This window comes from Thamnophis sirtalis, unplaced genomic scaffold, assembly GCF_051295495.1.
Source record: "Thamnophis sirtalis isolate CommonGarterSnake01/CBP01778 unplaced genomic scaffold, rThaSir2_p1.2 scaffold_7, whole genome shotgun sequence".
Lineage (NCBI taxonomy): Eukaryota > Metazoa > Chordata > Lepidosauria > Squamata > Natricidae > Thamnophis > Thamnophis sirtalis.
Window position 1 is genome coordinate 71,757,758 of NW_028261387.1, and position 20,201 is coordinate 71,777,958.

Consider the following 20,201-nt stretch of genomic DNA (forward strand, 5'->3'; position numbering starts at 1 on the left):
CATTTGTTATATTTGTGCTGATAAATAAATAAAGGGAGACTAGTATAGATCTATTTCAAGCTATTTAGCTCTCATCAGCTAGCCGTACCCTTACTGGGAATCGAGCCTGTGCTGTATTGCTTCTTAGGCAGATGTGTTTACCACTGAGCTACAGAGCTCGACTCCTTATCAGCCAAGCCAGGGTGAAAGGTATATATTTAAAGTCACAACCCCTGGTATACCCAAATATGGGAGGAAGATCACTACTTTCATTCCAATTTGGGCATACCAGAGGTTGTGACTTTAAATATATACCTTTCACCTGGCTTGGCTGATAAGGAGTCGAGCTCTGTAGCTCAGTGGTTAACACATCTGCCTAAGAGGCAATACAGCACAGGCTCGATTCCCAGTAAGGGTATGGCTAGCTGATGAGAGCTAAATAGCTTGAAATGGATCTAAGAGCCAAGGTGGCGCAGTGGTTAAATGCAGCACTGCAGGCTACTGCTAGATCAGCAGTTCAGCGGTTCAAATCTCACCGGCTCAGGGTTGACTCAGCCTTCCATCCTCCGAGGTGGGTAAAATGAGGACCCAGATTGTTGGGGGCAATATGCTGACTCTCTGTAAACCGCTTAGAGAGGGCTGAAATCCCTATGAAGCGGTATATAAGTCTACTGCTATTGCTATTGCTATCTATACTAGTCTCCCTTTATTTATTTATCAGCACAAATAAAAAAACATATATGTATGTATGTATGTATGTATGTATGTATATTTGTAGATTTTCACGGGTGTAGGTATACTAGTCTTGTTGTATTCGGGTCTTTTCCCATGTAAGATTGAGATTGTCTTGGCAACGTTTCGGTGAAGTCTCACTCGCCATCTTCAGGCTGGGTTTGGGCTCAAGAAGATGGCGAGTGAGACCTCGCCGAAACGTTGCCAAGACAATCTCAATCTTACATGGGAAAAGACCCGAATACAAGCTAAAACACAAGGATATGCAGTCTTCTGCAAATAATGAATAAAAATACTGTAAACAAGCAGTGAAATCATTCAGAAAAGAAATGAAATGTGGATTCTGATGACTGGGTGTTACACCACATATAGTTTAATGTTTGTAAGAACATTTATAACATACACATGATTTGTTACATAGTATAAATTGTAGGAAAAAGAAAGTTTTTCTCTCTTCCTCACTTTTATATGCACAGAGTAAGCTCAATTCCCAATTTCACTCTGTTTTACTTCCTCTGCAGACTTGCTGTGAAATATCTCCAATAAAATGGAGATAACAAGAGAAAGATCAAAGGTTAATCCCAGTTCAATAATCACAATATGTAGGAACTTTATAAACAGTTATTGAGAATTTCTTTGGGCCTAAGTCTAGCAAACATTGCAGTTACAAACAACACTAGGTAACAATTACTAATAAAGTAGAATAAAATATGGATTAAAAATATAAGAATGAAGACGTGGCATAAAAGGGACAGTTAGAAGCTTGCTTAAAGGAAATGTCATCAGCCTCTAACCACAAGATGTTCTAGCCAACGACCCTATGTCAAAAGTCCAAACCATAAGGTTCAGATAAAGTTCATTAATGACACGTAGTCCATACCTATAACAAAAAGAGAAGTAAGACCCTCATCTACTTATAAGGCTTTTCCCCCAAAATAACCAATAAGAAATGAGTTAAGTATTTCCTTGTTGCAACGCTTTTAAGAATGTATAAGAACGTGTGCTTCGATAATGAAGGTTGTTCATAATTTGCAATGCTAGCCATGGGCTAGGTTTTTGAACCTGGCTGCCAAATAAACTTTTCCTGTATCCTGAGAAATCTAAAGCCTGTCATTTTCTGCATCACTACAGCATGGAGAACTTAGATCTTTCAGTTCTGCAAAGTATATTATAATAGCTTACACGTGACTCAGCCCATTTCACTTGATCAGTGTTATCTTCTCTAGTACTTTAAAACCAAAAATGCCCCCTTACTTTAGACCTCTGTAAAAACAGCAAGAACAACATTATTCCTGTATCCTCCAACTAAACTCAGACTTGGAAGTCACTTCTACAATATTTATGCAGTGTTCCAATGCTATTTGGTAACTATAACAGCAGAATCAGGTTTGTGATGTCACAGCAAACCCTACATAATGTAGGTAGGTTTTCTGGACTCACTCAGACACTCCTAGTCAAATTGTTGATCAGAACTGAATAACAGAGGTGGAAGGGATCTTGGAATCTAGTCCAACCCCCTACTTAGGCAGGAAACCCAATCCAAATGGAAATTCTGGAAGGTGAAATCAAGCACATCTGAAAGCCATAATGATGGAAGGGAAATTATGAGTGGTGATTTATTCAGAAAGCACTCCTACTCAACGTTCCATAAAGTGAAAAATAAAGATAGGATAGAGAAGGCACCCAAACTATTTTAAACTTCCAACTAAAGTTCAATTTTTAAAAAAAAAATACAAAAGGATTTTTCTCTTTGGTGATTAATGCATTTTGGAAAGAACCCAGTTTTGAACAACAAAGACCTTGACCTACAAAGTTACCAAGAAGTTTCAAGGAAAAATAAATAATGCGTAATAAAAGAGTAAGCTATGAAAAATGCTGTGCAGATGAGTCTTACTGTAAAAGCCTCTATAAAAGTTCTTCCACAGCATAAAATGTTCTAAACATTCTTCTAGGTGCTTATTGTTATATCTTACTCTGCAAATGGAATACAACTTTTAGAGTAGATTATCTTGCCAATTTTCAAATCAACATAAATTCTGCACTTCATGTCCATTACTCCCGCCTTCTTAAAACATTTTTCTCTGTTTCCCCCTTTGTTCTCTTGAATCTCATGATGTGCTCCTCTTGGCACCCAAGTTTCATATAGACCCTTCCCTTTCTCTCCTAGATGAAGAGAATTTTCAGTTGCTGTCTATTCTGGGGTGGATTGACCACACTTACTAGATAGGCCACATTCAATATTGCATCCAGTTCTGGGTCCAACATTTTAAGAAGGCTATTGAGAAAAAGGAACATGTCAAATGATATCAACCAGGAAGATAATGGGTGTAGAAAGAAAAAAAATAAGGAATGGTTGAAGGCTCTGCATATTTTAATCTGAAGAAAAGGGAAGTATGACAGCAGTCTACAAGCATCTGAAAGGCAGCCATGTTGGATAGAATTGTTTTGAGTTATTAGAGAAGATGGGACTAGAAACAATGTGCATAATTCACAAAAGGAGATTTTGTTTGAACATCAGGAATTTTTTTTTCAAATAGAAAGTATAGTCAGACAACTATGGGAGGGTCATGGAATCTCATTTTTCCTTTTCTAAACAAAGAAACGATGGCCATCTGGCAGGAATATTGTAACGATGGACTGCAGTGAACAGGGGGTTCTGCAGGAGGAGGTTACATTCTATGATTTTACAATCCTGCTTGTTTGACCTTTCTTGGACTGAAGTACAGAACTTCAAGCTTCAAGTATCATTTCAAAAAAAAAATCCAATTTTTTTATCCAAATTCCTTCCAGTATTACACCCTTTGAAGCCTAACAGATTTGTACAAGAATAAGGATCTGCTATACGAAGCTCCCTTAGAAAAGAAGCTCACAGGATTTAGAAGCTACAAGACACATGGTGAAAAATGGAAAATACAGGAAGAATTGGAAAATTCTGAATATTTCCATTTTCCCAATCTTCCACATGCCCATTCGGGACTCTCAGATGCTTTTCTTTAAATAATTGTCAATAGGTTAAATAATATACTTGGTGGCATACTGCTGATTTTATTTCTAATTCTCATTCTGCTTCAAAAACTAGAAGTCACTATGCTTACCTGATGCCTATCTTATTCTTTTAGTTGTTATTCCTTCATTTTGCAAGTCACATTGTAAATCAGGCACCCAGATTAAAACTCAACAGAGTAACTATTTCAGCTAGGAAAAGGCAAACTTACAAATATAAATATCAGTCTGGGTCACAAGTACCCCTGAAAGGTTTTAAGTATGTCTGGACAATAAGCATTGCTTTTTGTTTTCCTCACTTCTTGCTTACATCTTGGAGTCTTTTTCTAACCCTGATCCTAGCTAGAATTCTTATCAACCACTTAGCTTTAGATCAGGTTTCTTAAAATTAATATCCTGTATTTTTGGCTAGGCAGAAAGATGAGTTTTATTACATTTGGAAGCCTAGGCAACTGTAGATAATTACAGTCTTACTAAAGGTGTTTGGGTTACACGCAAGAGTGGATTTATAGAAAAAGCAATTCATAACAAGCTCTTAAAACAGCTGACTTTTTATTTTCTTAATAAGAAATAGACACCTTGTTTGCTCTCTTATGTTGATCCTCCTTGGCATTAGCACAAAAGTTTTTTTTTAATCATTCCTTCACTTGAATTTTACTTATCTCAAAGACAATAGATTTAATCAACTACTGTTTTGATATTGGAGTCAATCAACCCTTTCTTATGCATAACCAGACAGGCATAGCAGAAGATTGTCCGTCCATATTATTTGACTGTGCATACAGTATCCATAGCTGCTTATTCACCTCTTATTTATCTCTCTTTACGACCAAATCTATTATCTGAATTTCACAACCATACAAGGCTGACAAAATCTTAAATGTAATTTGCAGAGACTTTTGCAACAAAAGGAAAATTATGAAATACACAAGATGTTAATATATCCAATAAATTAATAAATATATTGAAATTTATCTGAGGTTTTTTTTTCTTGGTCCCTTTATACTGCTCTGACTACTTTCTGGAGTATCGTACAGTCCTAGCTTGCCATTCAAAAGTTGACTTCACTTCATGCCTAAGAAGAAAATCAGATTGAACCTTTATTAAGGTTCAATAAGTTTCTTACATTACACTAAGCTCTTTTACAGTTTCCAAAGTGCTCCTCCCCAGGCAACAAGGTTGTTATTTGTCGTTATTTGTTTGAATGGGTGGTGGTTAACTTTAAGGGGCATACTAGAAATTGGACCGGTTTTCTCATCTTGATAGAGTTAAATAGCAACATGATTTTCCAAAGTTCCAAGATCCATTTTGTCTTTTTAATCCCTTTAGCAAACATCCTCCCTTCCCCTCCTCTCCTCTCCTCTCTCACAAATATATGACCTTGCCTGTTCCAATGAAATTATGGTTCCATAGAACAGTGGTGAAATTCAATATTTTTTTACTACTGGTTCTGTGGGCGTGGCTTGGTGGGCGTGGCAGGGGAAGGATACTGCAAAATCCTCATTCTCACTCCACTCCTGGGGCCAGTCAGAGGTGGTATTTGCCGGTTCTCTGAACTACTCAAAATTTCTGCTACCAGTTCCCCAGAACCTGTCATAACCTGCTGAATTTTATCCCTGCCATAGACCCTGGAAAGCCAAAAAATTAAAGTGCAGCATCAAATGGCTGCTTAGTCCTGACTATACCAAATTCCGATAGAAGAGAATATTTGTAACTTAAATGTGTTGTTGACATTTGTAGATACCAATACACCTTATATCCTACTTGGATCCTACTATGTCCCCTTTGGGAGTCCAAGTAAGATTTGTAATACTTTTATCATTAAACTAATATATCTCACAGAAATATATGCAACGTCAAAGAAGCAGAGCACTAGCTTGAAGTAAAACCACAAAGGATCCCCTTACATGAGTCGTGGAGCAACTTAACTATTTATCTTTGACTGACCAAAATGGTTTCTGAGGTTTCTCCATTTTATTTTAGGGTTGGGGAGCTGCCAGCCCAGCAGATCAGCTCTATTATCAATGCTTTACAAGGAAGAACACGCAGTCTGCTGCTGTGCAAAGCTAGCTGTCAAGGTGTAATATATCTATTTTGCACGTCTCATACTTATTTAATCAAAGTTAATATATCACACAACCAGTGTTAATACATTTAATTCTGAAATCTCCAAAGCAACTTCTCCACATTAGAAATTTAAGAGAGAGATGGATATTCAAGCAATTTAAGAGATAGATGGGTATTCAAGTGGTTCATTACTATTTCTAGGAATCAAGGACCATGAACAGAAAGAACCCAATTATTATAGACAACTAAGACATATTTGGGAATAGCTAACTTTAGCAAATTTCAGGTAATAAAATAAGTGAGGCCAAGTGCTGACATTTGGACAAGTATCAAAATACAGTACATTATAATAGAACCACACAACACTATGCCATCCCATTTGAAAACTGCTTATTCCCTGAGAGGGGGAAGTGCTAGTATACTTTCTAATACTTAGATAAAATATAGCACTAGGAAGGTAAGTTCATTATTATGCTCTTACAAGTACTTGAACTTCACATCAACAGGACAAATAACCCCAATCATCTTCATTTCTGTCCAATCAAGAACACTGACAAGCAATGATGATGACTGCTCCGTTGCAACCATAACATTCCCTTCATCCCCCTTCTACAACAAAAGATGAAAACATTTTTTTGAACCCAAGGATCTTAAAACCTTTCCCTTTACACAGTTTACTGGGAAGAAAGGGGAAAAACTGACCAATCCCTAGTCTGTTTCAACCACACCCAACTTGTTTGGCCTGCTATAGTAAAGATGTAAAGCTGCCAGGCTAGCATTCCTTTTAGAAGATCAGGAGGACGGCTGAAGCTCAGAAGTCATAAGATGTGGAGTAGGAGCAACATGGTCCCGTAATGGAGGGTGAGGTACAAATTATGACTATGAGGGTTGCAGAAAAATCAAATCCAGAAAACACAAGAGATAACTGGTTCAGCTGGATTCAGTAACTTCTTTATATACATAATAACATTTGAATAACTGTACAATACCAATGGTAGATTTTTACAACATGGCAGAAATTACAAGCAGAACACAAGCAGGAGAGAACAGTCAGTTTCATTTCAGAGTTCAGAGCAGACAGAGTATAAGTTTCTGCTTCAATTCTTTGCAGAGACTCAGATAAGGTTGCAGGCTAAACCACACCCTGGCCCCTAGCTTTTTCAGCTCCCATTGGCTGACTTTGTTGCTATGCCTATTCATTGGCTGATCTTGTTATCATGTCTCTCCCAGTCATGAATATTCTAACAAGTTATGGCTAGGAGGGTCTTTTCTCAATTTCAGCCAGTGCATTAGTTGCAGTCCAACAAAGCACAGCATGCGCCGAGGACAATCATCCATGCCTTTATAATTGTTTCTTCCATATAAGGCTGCCTTGGAAGAATATCTGGAAACCGTAGCTGATCCAAAATGAAGCATCCTATAGGATTACTGTATAGTCTTGGCATTGCCATTGTGGGGGAAATGCACTGGTTACCTATTTTAGAGTGGAATTTAACTGCCTGGTCAGTACTTATGTGTTTCAGGGCCCAGGTACCTAAGAGACCATCTTTCCCACATAGATTGTCCTTGTTGAATCCAGGTGATCGGGGAGTGTTTGCTGAAGGTTCTCGTCTACTACAAGATGAAACAGGACTGGGTCCAATGGTAAATATTCTCTTCCCTCTTTTGGAGAAAACTTGCAAAACAAATGTGACTCATTCGGAATACCTTTGGGTATTGATCACTGGGGAGTCTGCAGTGCCAAGAAAATATTTATTATTAAAATGTGTTATCTCACATTATATCATATACTACCGTGTTTCCCCGAAAATAAGACATTATTTTCTTTTGGCCCCTGAAATAAGCGCTTGGCCTTATTTTCGAGGAGGTCTTATTATTTTTGAGGTGTTGGTCTTAACCTCAGCCTGTAGCCCACAGGTCAGCTGATCCAGAGAGGGCTGGGAGTTTTGTCTCTGTTTCTGAAACACACTTGCCAGCCCTAGCGTCGCTGAGCCTGCCACTCTTTTTGCGGCTGCTACTAAGAGAAGGGGCGCAGTAGCTAGGATTTGCGGGAACGGCCTCCATGAGGCCATTCTGTGGGGATGGCAGGTGCATGTGGGGCACATGGGCCATGTTCACCCCTTCCTCCCAGGAAATGACGGGGATCGGCTGCGCATGCGCTTAAATATTCTAGGGGATGGCTTATTTTAGCGCATGCACTCAAAAGCCCGATTAGGCTTATTATCCAGGGAGGTCTTATTTTCAGAGAAATGATTCTTAATTAAAAAAAAATATTTGGATATTGTACTTTACCTGGATCCTAGTGGACTAAGGCAGATAAATTATCTTAAATGATAACAAATATAGGGATGGACAAAATTCACTAATTCAGAAACAGAACATTCTGGAGAACTCTGAAACACTCCTTTCCTCCTCCAGTCCATGACAAACCTCCCCTTCATGGGATAATTTGGTGGTTTTCAAGAATAAATGTGATTTGAGGTGCCACAGAAGTAGTCTAAAATGGGTCTTGCTATAGCTATATAAGCTATAGCTATAGCTTTAGCTATAACCCTAAAGCATTCAAGCTTTTCTTTTGGCCACAATACATGGAATTCCCGAGCATGATAAATGTAGTATACCATGTATTGATAACTAATATTTAATGGCCATAGGTTACACCATGTTCACCCTGAGCGTATGGTTTTACACATGCATAGTGGAAGCTCCCCATCAAAGTAATTTAATATTTATTTTAAAATCTAACACCGGTAATGGATATTCAAATAACTATTTGAAATCCTGTAAATTTCTGAACACCAGAATGCCTGCAAGATGAAGATCCTGAAACTCAGCTCAGAAAATGAAAAAAAAAATGACAGCAACAAGGAGTTAAATAACTTTGCTACTGACAAGTCTATTATCATATAAGAATAAAAAGTAATCTGTAAATGGTTAATATCTTAGTTCTGAATTTAAGAACCAGATGGTTCAATATTAGCACACTAAGGCTGCAGCAAACACAGCTAGAACATCTGAGTCATCATTGATTCAGAAGGCAGTAAACCACTCCATGTAGTCTCTCTGTTTTCCGGTGATGATTTGATTTTTTTGAGAATTCTTCAGTCCTAATACTCAACTCACACCATCTTTCTCTTAGGAGACAAGCTACAAGTTAATGGGTGTTTTTTTTTTAATCAAAGTTGTCCTCAGGAACAATTTATGAGCAGTGTTATTGTTAATATGGAAAGATTTTGATGCTTGATTTTGAATACTGAAATGTTTTCAAAATGTATATCAAATTAGCATGTAGAAAGATAAAATATTACATCACTATAAAAACATAGTTAATTTCATGATCAAAGAGGGAAAATAAATCAGAATCTCTGCATTTAAGATTAATAGTATCTGTGTGGCTAGAAATGCCCCAAACACTGAGATTATGGGTGAATCTTAATATGCTACTATATGTTCAGGAACAAAGAAAAAAATTTAAAAGAGGACACTGCTTAACAAACTACTAGTCAAACACTTCAAATCCACGCAAGCATTCATGATTTCATTCAAAACAGATAACACAAATAAACATCAAGAATGAAGTATACTTTGATTTTTATGACTGTCTCTACACCAGGGTTGTCTTCCCTCCAACAACTTCACAATCCTACAGATTTTCAGGCCAGATTTTTCAGTGCTACCTGAAGAACATTTCTGTTCAAAACACCTGTGCCAACAATAAGCAACAGTCCTCCAAAAATGCCTTGGCTACCTTGCTAACCATGTTGCAAGAATGCTACAAAACTCTATGAAATAGAAAGGGCTAAATCAACACTTTACATATTAGTTTATATTTTTGAAAGATGACTCTCATAAAGTAGCCACAATCCACCAATAACTATGGTAGTGTTAAGAGGTCAAAAGCAATTTTTGATGGTAAAACTATAACCAAGAAACAGATGTCCAGGTTAAAGCTGCAAGAAAAAAAATAGCCAAAATGCAGAAAAAGCATTTATTCAACATGAACATTTTACAAAAATATGCATCTCATTCAACATTTTTTAAATGTATAAATTATAAGAACATGTAGATACCATATATTTATGCATCAAGGTTCAATATTGTATTTATTTGCTGCAGACTAAATTATTGGCCACAGAAGCATCACTCCCCTTTATAAAAGAGAAACATTATTTTAAAATACAACAATATCTAGGTTACAGTATCAAAATATCATTTTCCAGCCAAATTACTTTAACAGTTAAACTAAGCAACAGAGCTCAAATGAAATAAAGATGTTTTAATGCAATAAAAGCTCTGTTAAATACAATTTATTTTGCCCTTCAGTACCTCACTGCTATAGATAGATAGATAGATAGATAGATAGATAGATAGATAGATAGATAGATAGATAGATAGAGATAGACAGACAGACAGACAGACAGACAGACAGACTATTTATCAGCACAAATGCAACACACACACAGAGAGACATTTTCGTAGATTTTCACGGGTTCACACTTTAAGCCCAAAACCCAGCCTGAAGATGGCGAGTGAGACCACACTGAAACGTTGCCAAGACAATCTAAATCTTACATGGGAAAAGACCCGAATACAACAAGACCAGCATACATACATACATACATATATACATACATACGTACATACATACATACATACATATTGCTGTTTGTTCATCTCTCTCTGATATTGAAAGGAAATTGAGCTTATGTATATGTATATCATTCTAAGAAGTTCCAATTCATGAGGAAACCTTTGGCTCCTCTGTACCCATGAAGAATCCAACTTTCTTAGGACACCATGATCCTAATCCTAAATTAATGGCACGGAAAAAACACTGAGTAAATCAATCTGAAATTAAAATTGCAGATGGAAAAGAATCAAACCTACAAAAATAAAGGGCTACCAATATTTATTCCCAAGATCTATAATTAGAAATTGGGGAGTGGGTGAAAGAAGACTTTTAAAGGAAAAGGAGACAAGATCAGGAAGAACTTAAGGCATTCAATTCTTAAATAAAAAGCTTTTCCTTTCCTAAAACCTGGAGTGTTTAAAGAACATGACAATCCCAACTAGTCATTTCCCAGAAATGTTAACCTTCCAAGTGAAAGTGACGCAAGATCCCAACACATGTTCCTTCCATCTGGCTTTGGCATCCCACTCAAACATTTCCAATTCCCAAAGCGCTCTTTAACCACATGCAAAAAAGTGGTCCCTGAATCCAAAACTACCTTGGCTAACTTATGTTTTAAATGCAAGCCTTTACAAAACTGAATTACAGCACTTTTATACGTAAAAAATTAACCCCAGATTTAAGATTAGAATGAAAATTCTAGGGATTGTTTGGGATTCTTGCTGCTGCTGATTGCTGGATGACTGCGCCAATCTATTTCTCATCATTCTTGTCATGGGGATAAAAGTAGGAAAATAACTCATGTAGGATCTAAATACAATAAATTAGTAATTAAATACAGAAAAGTAGCATATAAATCTAAAGCAAGCTTGTCCAATATGCGACCAGTGGGTTGCATTCAGCCCTGGACAGCTAGGAATGTGGCCCCACAAGATTGTAAACTTTTAACATTATTATGTGATTTACGTACACTAACTATATTCTATATTACATACGTGGCCCAAGACAATTCCCTTTCACTCAGTGCAAGCCAAAAAGTTGGACGCCCATGAGTTATACTGCTGACATTTTATTTTAAAGTGAGAGTGTGACAATTAGGAGGATTAAAAGGGCAGATCCAAGTTTTATTTTATCCACACCAACTATTTTCCCAACTCAAAATTATTTCCAGTTGCTTTAACTGCTATAGGGGAAAACATACCTTGTTTGTCAGGTATGCTACCTATGATTGAGGAAATAACACACAACTATCAAAACTAGAAGCCAATCCTCTTTTAAAACAAGCTAAATTCTGTACTGCAACTGAATCAATAAAATGCCTTTACCTATCACTCTCTATGTTTCTCAATCTTGGCAACATTAAGATGCAGGGATTTCAACTCCCAGAATTCAGCATGCTAGCTGGAGAATGCTAGGAGCTGAAGTCCTCACATCTTAAAGTTGTTATGGTTGAGAAACATTGCTCTTAAGTTAAAAAAATACAACAGTATATTCTTTCTTGTGAGAGCAGGAGAATAATCATCCTGATTTGCTCTTCTTTCTATATTTCTGTATTTTCCAGCTCAACATTTTTATGAAGAAAACTAATATGGTATCCCAAGTGAATATTTTTAAAATACTAGAAAAATGTGTTTGTGGCCTGAAGACATAGGAAGTCAGTCATATTGGTTGGAATGTGAACCCTAATATTTCAGTATGCAAGGTTGCTCTGAAAACAAACAAACAACCACTTTAGTAAAATCCTTAATACTGATCACAACTTTTTTTAAAAAAAACTTCTACCAGTTGAATTTTAAAAAAACAGGGAAAAAAGATATTGAAGCACAGATTATTATTCCAATCTAACAGTCAGTACTAACCGAAAGAAAACAAATTCTGTTATTGTATGCATCTAAGTTAAACAAAGTGAGATAAAATACTAATGTTTACTTTAATATACTCAACACAGTTGCCATGCTAGAACTCAGTGGAATGACGGAGTACTTTACAGATTAGATTGTGTTCTCAGTTTTTCATCAAGACATAGAATTGTAAGTGACACAATTTACATGGTTCACTATAAAATGGCCTCCACGTGACATGATAAGACTTTCCAGTTCAACCATTGCAGTATGCTCTGGGGCTGCCTCTGAAAACCATTCAGAAAGTTCAGCTGGTGTGAAATGCAGCAGTATTAACAGTTACATGAGTTTCTGTATACGTTACCCCTTTCCTACGCAAGCTGCATGGGTTACCAGTTTGTTTCCTGGTCCTATTTAAGGTTGTTGACCTTTAAAGCAATACATGGCATGGGACCAGGTTAATTGAGAGACTACTTCTTTCTGATTTCATCTGCCTGTCCCACAAGATCCAACAGAATGGGCACGTTACGGGTTCAACTGTATTGCAAGCTACATTTGATGAGTCCTGGGAGACGGGCCTTTGCTGGTGTGCCCCCTTTATTGTGGTATCTCCACACGAGAAAGGAGTTTGGCCTCATTACTCCTGAGCTTTTGAAGGTCCTTCAAGGCCCAGTTATGCCCACAGGCAAGGGACAGATTAACTCATAAGATGGCTCCATTATTAACATCCCTCCATTTTTTTCTTTAGTCTTGTTTTTATATTTTTAATATTTTTAATGGTTATAGGTAACAATTGTTTTATGTTTATTATTTTACTGGATTGTTGTATGCAAACCTGAGTTACCCTCCATGAGATGGTTGGTCATATAAATTTGAAAAATAAATAAATGATGATCAAGCACTCTCTCCCAGAGTGAGGTAACTCTATTAATCTATGACACATACTTGTATCAAGTTAATGTAACTATCAAAGTCCCAAATAACTTAAATCCAAATTATTTGAAGGGCGGCCTTTTCTCAGGCAATCCTATCTGTTCCTACAGGTCTGTTATAGGGGTCTTTCCTGAAAAGTGCACATTGTAATCCTTCTCACTGCTGGCCTCCTCAACTCTGTGGAGTTCTTTTCCTATCTGCTTTTTCTTTTTTCTATATAATGCTCAGCACTAACCCTTTGAGCAGAGACTGTACTATCTTATATGGTTGTTACTTTGTCAAAGTTTAGTCATTCCACTTGATTTTTCTGTCAGGATATAAGGACACAATATTGAAAAGTATCAACATGCTTCAAGCACTCAAACTACTCTAACTGATGTTTGTTCATGAAATATGTACATCAACGCCAGACAGCTTTCAAGCTGTTCAGGCTTGTAGTATTTTAGGACCAAAAATTGAAATAAAGCCTCAAAAACTGAAATAAAATTTTTTTCTGGTCTTTGTAGGGAAAAAGGAGAGAAGTACAGGGGAAGTAGCATGGTATTTTGGAGGAAAAAGATTCACACTTTCTGTAAAAAAATGAAATTAAAATAATTTGTAAAATATATTTCAAATAAACTATGGTTAATAACAGTCATACTTTATACAACAAAGTAAATATCTTCAAAAATTTGATGCAGCCCTGCCAATGCAGATTGATATGAAAACAGCTCACAAGTTTTCCTGCCCTACAATTGCTTTTCAATGGGATTTCCAAATGCATCACCTCACTCTCTGATGGTTTACAATGTCAGCATATTGCTCCTAACAATCTGGGTCCTCATTAACCTCGGAAGGATGGAAGGCTGAGTCAATCTTGGGCCCCTCAGGATCGAACTGCAGGCTGTGGGCAGAATTAGCCTGCTATACTGCATTCTAACCACTGCATCACCAGGGTTCTTCCTTCCTCCTTGGGGAAGCTGCATTCGCTTAAAACTCTGTGGTACACTTAACAACCGCATGATCAGTGCAACGACTGTGGTAAAAATTGTAATGAAACCAGTCAAGTGGTGACTCATTTAATCACTTAGAGACTGGTTGTAAGTTACATATAAACCAAGAGAATGTTGTGACGTTAAGATAAATAGATTTATTACAACATATATTTCATGGATTGTAGTCCATTTCATCAGACGAACAATATTTCTTCTACATTATTTGCATGAATTATGTATAGAGTATAAATTAAAAACTGTTATATACTTTATGTTTTGCATTTCATAACCATTTCATTTCACGCTTACCCATTTTTTCACTCACTCATGTCTACATCACTCTTACCTGCCAACTGTCATTTCATGCATTTGCTCTTGTGAATTCCACACCACTTAAATGTATTGAGCCATTAAGGATTTTTCATTGGTTTCACTCTTACATTTTAACACAGTTCCAGCTACAGAAATTATTCTCTTAGGCAAACTAAATAGCTTGCAAAGATTTTTAGTAATTTGCTAGGCAAAACTATGAACATCAGTTAAATTCTGATCTGAATCAAGTCAATTCGATTTAAGCATTTAAGTGGAAGTATTAACTCAAAGTGTTTCAATTCAGATTTCCAAATCAACAGCTGTTTCTGCATATGTAGAAATGTCCAAATGAATTCAGAGGCATTAAGTAAAATTTTCTAGTTCAAGTAGGAAACTCAATTTAATTCAACAATTCATTCAAGTATATTTCAAATCATATCGGTAAATTGAATATTTACATAATCCTGCAAAACAGGATTGTAGAAAAGCTGCCAGATGTAGGGGATAAAAGATGGAGGCAGTAAGACCAGGTAATAACCAAACAACTTGAAAATCAGGAGTCAGGAAGAGAAGCGTAAGATGACACCCTCAATGCTTTTGACTGCTCCAATTGCTTTCCATACACAGATCAGCTAAAATCTTTACAACAACCTTGTGGGGCCACTCCATATTATTTTTCCCATATAACATATATCCAGGCATTAAAAACAACAAGAGTAAAGATGAGGAGACCAGGGATAAAATAAGAAATGTAAGTCTGTATGTGAATGAATCAAAAGGGGGGGGGGACATAGAATAGTAACTGGGACTGAATAACTTTCCTAAGGGCCATTCAAGCATAAAAACCTATCCACAGTTAGTGTGCAAAGGTCTCTTCTTCCTTGCCATTTTTTTTTTAGTAAAGAGGTTGAAGAACTTATGGCTTTCAGAGACAGCTGAATGACAGTACAACTTCAAGCAGCCCCAGCCAGCGGGACAATTCCTGTGATGTTAGGATAGGGAACAGCCTGTACTGATGTCAAAACCATTTCTAGGGAATTGAGACGAAAAAGAAATGCCTTTTAGCAGATTAGAAGTTGTGGAGGGCGGGGAAGAGAAAGAAAGAAAAGTTATGAAAAGTCCAGAGATAAGGGCCTTGTAGCCAAGGCCGGAAAAGGAGGGGATGGCTCGGAAGGGGAGAGGTCATAGATAGAAAGACTCACAAACTACCAGAGTTGAGGGAAACACAAGAGAAAGCAATGGAAGGAACTGCAAGTCAGCTAAACAGCGGGAAGGAGGCAGGGAGGAACAGCGGGGAAACCAGAGAGGAATTCTGTTCTCTTGCGCGGCTGAGAAAGAAGCCGTGTGGGCTGCTGGGGAGGACAGTGTGGCTGGAAGACAAAGGGAGATGGATGCGCTGGGGGAGCCAGCCTAGACTAAAGGGGTGGGGAGAAAAGATAGGAAGCCCATGGGGTGGGTGGGGTGGGGGAGAAAGAAAGAGAACTGGGTCAAGAGAAAAGAGCGCAACTCATTGGGAAAGAGCTTCCCGCCCGGGCGGCTCTGGGGAAAACCGACCAGAGAGGGGCCGCTTCCCAGGAGACCGTATGTTGGAGCGGAGCGGGAAAGGGTGTTGGGGAAGAGAGACGGAGCCGGGAAGCGGGGAGGGGGCATGGAAGGAATGACATAGGGTGTCTAGGGTGCCGGGTGGGAATCACGACGCGGGACCCACCTAGAGCAGCTCCAGGTGCGAGACCCGGAACTGGGGCGCCTCCAGCCCACTAAGCTCCCCATTCCCCAGCACTCACCTCCTCCAGCGTGGCTTCCTAGGCAGTTCCCGGTCGGAGAATCGGAGACACGTCCGGCCACCCAGCTGCCCAGGCCCGCACTGTGGCTCACTCCTTCGTGGAGGCGGCTGGGAGGGGGGGGAGAGAAGGGGGGGCTGCCGAACCGACGCCACAGTACCGACGTAAGCCGAGGGGTGGGCTCAGTCACCAGGCTCGCCGGGCCGGGAGGCGGGGGGGGGGGAGAGAGAGAGTGAGAAGAAGAAAAAAACCAGCGCGGGCGAGCGCAGCAAACAAGGAAATCAGCACCCGGCTTGCAACACAGAATGACGAAATGAAGGGGGAGTCGAAGCCGAAGTGGGAGTGACGTAATCAGCCGTACGCATGCGCCCGGGTGTCAGGACAGGCTTGGGGAGTTCGTTCGACTGACGCTGACGAGGGTTTTTTTCTTTTTTTAGTGTTCCCTTTTGATAAATTGTTTGTTTGTTTCTCTTTCTTTTCTCGGGCGGATTTTTCTTCTGTTGGCGCAGTTTTTGCGCGTTTATTCTCGCCACCTTTTTTCCCCAATTTCTCTATTCCTTATAATTAACAGAGCGCAAATATTAAACGGAGGGTTCGTGCTAAAGCAGGGGTCCCCAAACTTGGCAACTTTAATTCTCCAGCTGGCTGGAGAATTCTGGGAGTTGAAGTCCACAAGTCTTAAAGTTGCCAAGTTTGAAGACCTCTGTCCTAAAGGCATGCCCTCCCCAGGCGTGGCAGGAAGTGGGCAGAAATCGTAGAAGCAGCCCGGCAAGTATCGTACAAGTCTCCGTGGAGAAGGGCAGCGCTATCCAGTCGAGCTCCACTTGGCAAAACAATTCCGATTAAATTAAACCCGGCAACTCTCGTCCCCAAGATTTTAAAAGCAAAGCCTTTCGAGCTGCTATGTTTGCGCCTCTGAGATTAATAGCGATTTACTGAATGAATTTCAACAGCCGGGTTTGTATCACACATCAGCCATAGCCAGCCAAATTCTACTTTCGTTCTGTGTTACGCAAACCCTGTTAGGGGATGATGTAACCAGTAAGGCATATCCGTTCAATCTTCCTTCCTTCCTTCCTTCCTTCCTTCCTTCCTCCCTCCCTCCTTCCCTCCCTCCCTCCCTTCCTCCCTCCCTTCTTTCTTTCTATGGCTGTGTGTGTAGGTTCCAGCATAACTTTGGAACACCTCTAGCAATTTCAACCAAACTTGGTACACAGATGACTTACTCTCTGGAAACAAATACTGGAGGGGTAAAACACCCCTACAACTCCTTGAGGTGTGTGCTCTGTTAAGATAGAGCCTGTTGTGCCTTAAAATGGCTTTTACTGTACTGCCGTAAAATGACTTCTACTGTACAGTGTAGTGGAGTTGTCATGGTAATGGCTTCAAATTATTCCACAAGGGGGCTCCCTCTGGCAAGGGGAAAAATCCAACATTAGAAATTACATTTGGTCCGAACATTTTCCCCCTATAAATAAATACCCGGGCAACTCCCAGTTATAGTACTTTATAAAATAGCCATTTCAGATCTGAAGTGCCAAATGTGAACGACCATAAGATGACAGCAAAGAGACTTTTCATATTTTTTAGAATTCTAATTCCCAGAATTCCTACCCAGCAAGAAAAAGCTTTGGTCAATTTATCCAGAGGTTAGAGAAAGATGTGCTATTGATCAAAAGACACTACCTACGTAAGATCTTAAGCAGTTCTCTGCTGGATTGGAGCCCTGGCCCTTCAAAATCCATCAGTCTTTTCTCACAGTGACCAACAGTACAAGGAAGTCTCCTAGGAGATGGTTTTCACACTGCCATTAAGGTTAGCAGCCATTGTTCCCCATGATTTCCATAAATTGGTCCATGTGGGCTTAGTTGGGAATTGAAATCCACGTATCTCAGTGAGAATCGCCTTAGCGAGGTGAACAGCATAGAAGTTTAATAATAGATAAATAAATATTTTATACAATACAATAGCAGAGTTGGAAGGGACCTTGGAGGTCTTCTAGTCCAACCCCCTGCCTAGGCAGGAAACCCTACACCATTTCAAACAAATGGCTATCCAACATCGTTTTAAAGGCTCCCAGTGTTGGGGCATTCACAACTTCTGGAGGCAAGCTGTTCCACTGATTAATTGTTCTAACTGTCAGGAAATTTCTCCTCAGTTCTAAGTTGCTTCTCACCTTGATTAGTTTCCACCCATTGCTTCTTGTTCTGCCCTCAGGTGCTTTGGAAATAGTTTTGACTACCTCTTCTTTGTGGCAACCCCTGAGATATTGGAACACTGCTACCATGTCTCCCCTAGTCCTTCTTTTCATTAAACTAGACATACCCAGTTCCTGCAACAGTTCCTCATATGTTAGCCTCCAGTCCCCAAATCATCTTGTTGCTCTTCTCTGCACTCATTCTAGAGTCTCCACATCTTTTTTACATCATGGCGACCAAAACTGAATGCAGTATTCCAAGTGTGGCCTTACCAAGGCATTATAAAGTGGTATTAACACTTCACATGATCTTGATTCTATCCCTCTGTTTATGCAGCCTAGAACTGTGTTGGCTAGAACTGTGTTGGCTTTTTTGGCAGCTGCTGCACACTGCTGGCTCATATTTAAATGGTTGTCCGCTAGGATTCCAAGATCCCTCTCACAGTTACTACTATTGAGCAAGGTACCACCTATATTGTACCTGTACATTTCATTTTTGTTGCCTAAATATAGAACCTTACTTTTTTCACCATTGAATTTCATTTTGTTAGATAGTGCCCAATGTTCAAGTTTGTCAAGATCCTTCTGTAACTTAAGCCTATCTTCTGGAGTGTTGGACTGCCATGTTGGTGTCATCTCAAATTTGATGAGTTCCCCATTTATCCCCTCATCTAAATCATTGATGAAGATGTTGAAGAGTACTGGGCCTAAAACAGAGCCTTGGGATCTTAAAGTTGCCAAGGTTAGGAAGCACTGCCCCAGAAAAAACAAATATTGAAAAGTGTCTTGGAAGGGAAGGGTTAAAAACAGAAGGCTACACCATCTGCACCTCTTCATAATGTTTAGGAAACAGGGCATCTGCCTTGCCTGCAAGTCCTTCCACTAAAAATGCAGAGGAATGACTCGACTCTGGGTAAATTCTTCAATGTGTAATGATGCTTACTCTTTGATACATATGCATAGGTCTGCAGACTAAATTGGTTTTCATCAATTGGTTATGCCACATTAAGTAAATGAATTGCCAGCAAAACAAACTACCCACCCTGTTATTTATCTTGGGAACACTTTGGGGAAAAATCAATACATGTAGTCCTCAGAATATAATTGGGACTGGCAACTTCATCATTAACAATGCAGTCATATTGTGAAATGTCACATGACTGTGCTGGATTTATGACAGCAGCTCCCTGGAAATCACCTGTGGCTAAGCAAAATATCACATGACCATGACTTTTAGCTTCCTGCTGGCTTCCCCAACGTCTTTGCTTGTTGGAAGCTATGAAGAGCACAAATTGTGATCATATGACTCTGAGACACTGCCACCATCATAACACATCAATGCCCCTGGGGATGCTATAATGGTCTTCAGTAAGAACACTGGTTGTAAAGTTACTTTTTCAGTTCCATCGTAATTTCGAACAATCACAGGGCAGTCATTAACCGAGCACAATCTGTAGTTTCAGAAAAGAGACAAGTGATTATAACTAGTAACATTGCCTATTAACGATGAAAGAAACATGTATTTATATGTATTTCTGAAGAGGTTTCATTGTAAGAGATTTTCAAATTACCCTCACTCCTACATTCTTTCAGAGTTTAGGCCAAAAGTACCTAAATTTGCTTCATGCATATGGGTGGAACTTTGTAAATAAATGTATGTGGGCCAACATGCTTCCTACATCCCTACTATTTCTACATCCCTGCTATTCAGGGAAATTTCCAAGCACAACCTGTTTAGTTAATGATATGTTT

General features: G+C 38.9%; 2 protein-coding genes across 2 annotated transcripts in view; one reads left to right on the plus strand and one right to left on the minus strand.

Annotated features, from left to right (window-relative positions):
- Positions 1-16,384, minus strand: part of ZHX3 (zinc fingers and homeoboxes 3) — a 44,842-nt gene extending 28,458 nt beyond the window's left edge. Inside the window, exon 1 of the mRNA XM_087720378.1 lies at positions 16,256-16,384. The gene's annotated coding sequence lies outside the window, so the exon portion shown is untranslated. The remainder of the gene's footprint in view (positions 1-16,255) is intronic.
- Positions 16,034-20,201, plus strand: part of LPIN3 (lipin 3) — a 61,612-nt gene continuing 57,444 nt past the window's right edge. The window contains exon 1 of the mRNA XM_087720379.1: positions 16,034-16,052. The gene's annotated coding sequence lies outside the window, so the exon portion shown is untranslated. The remainder of the gene's footprint in view (positions 16,053-20,201) is intronic.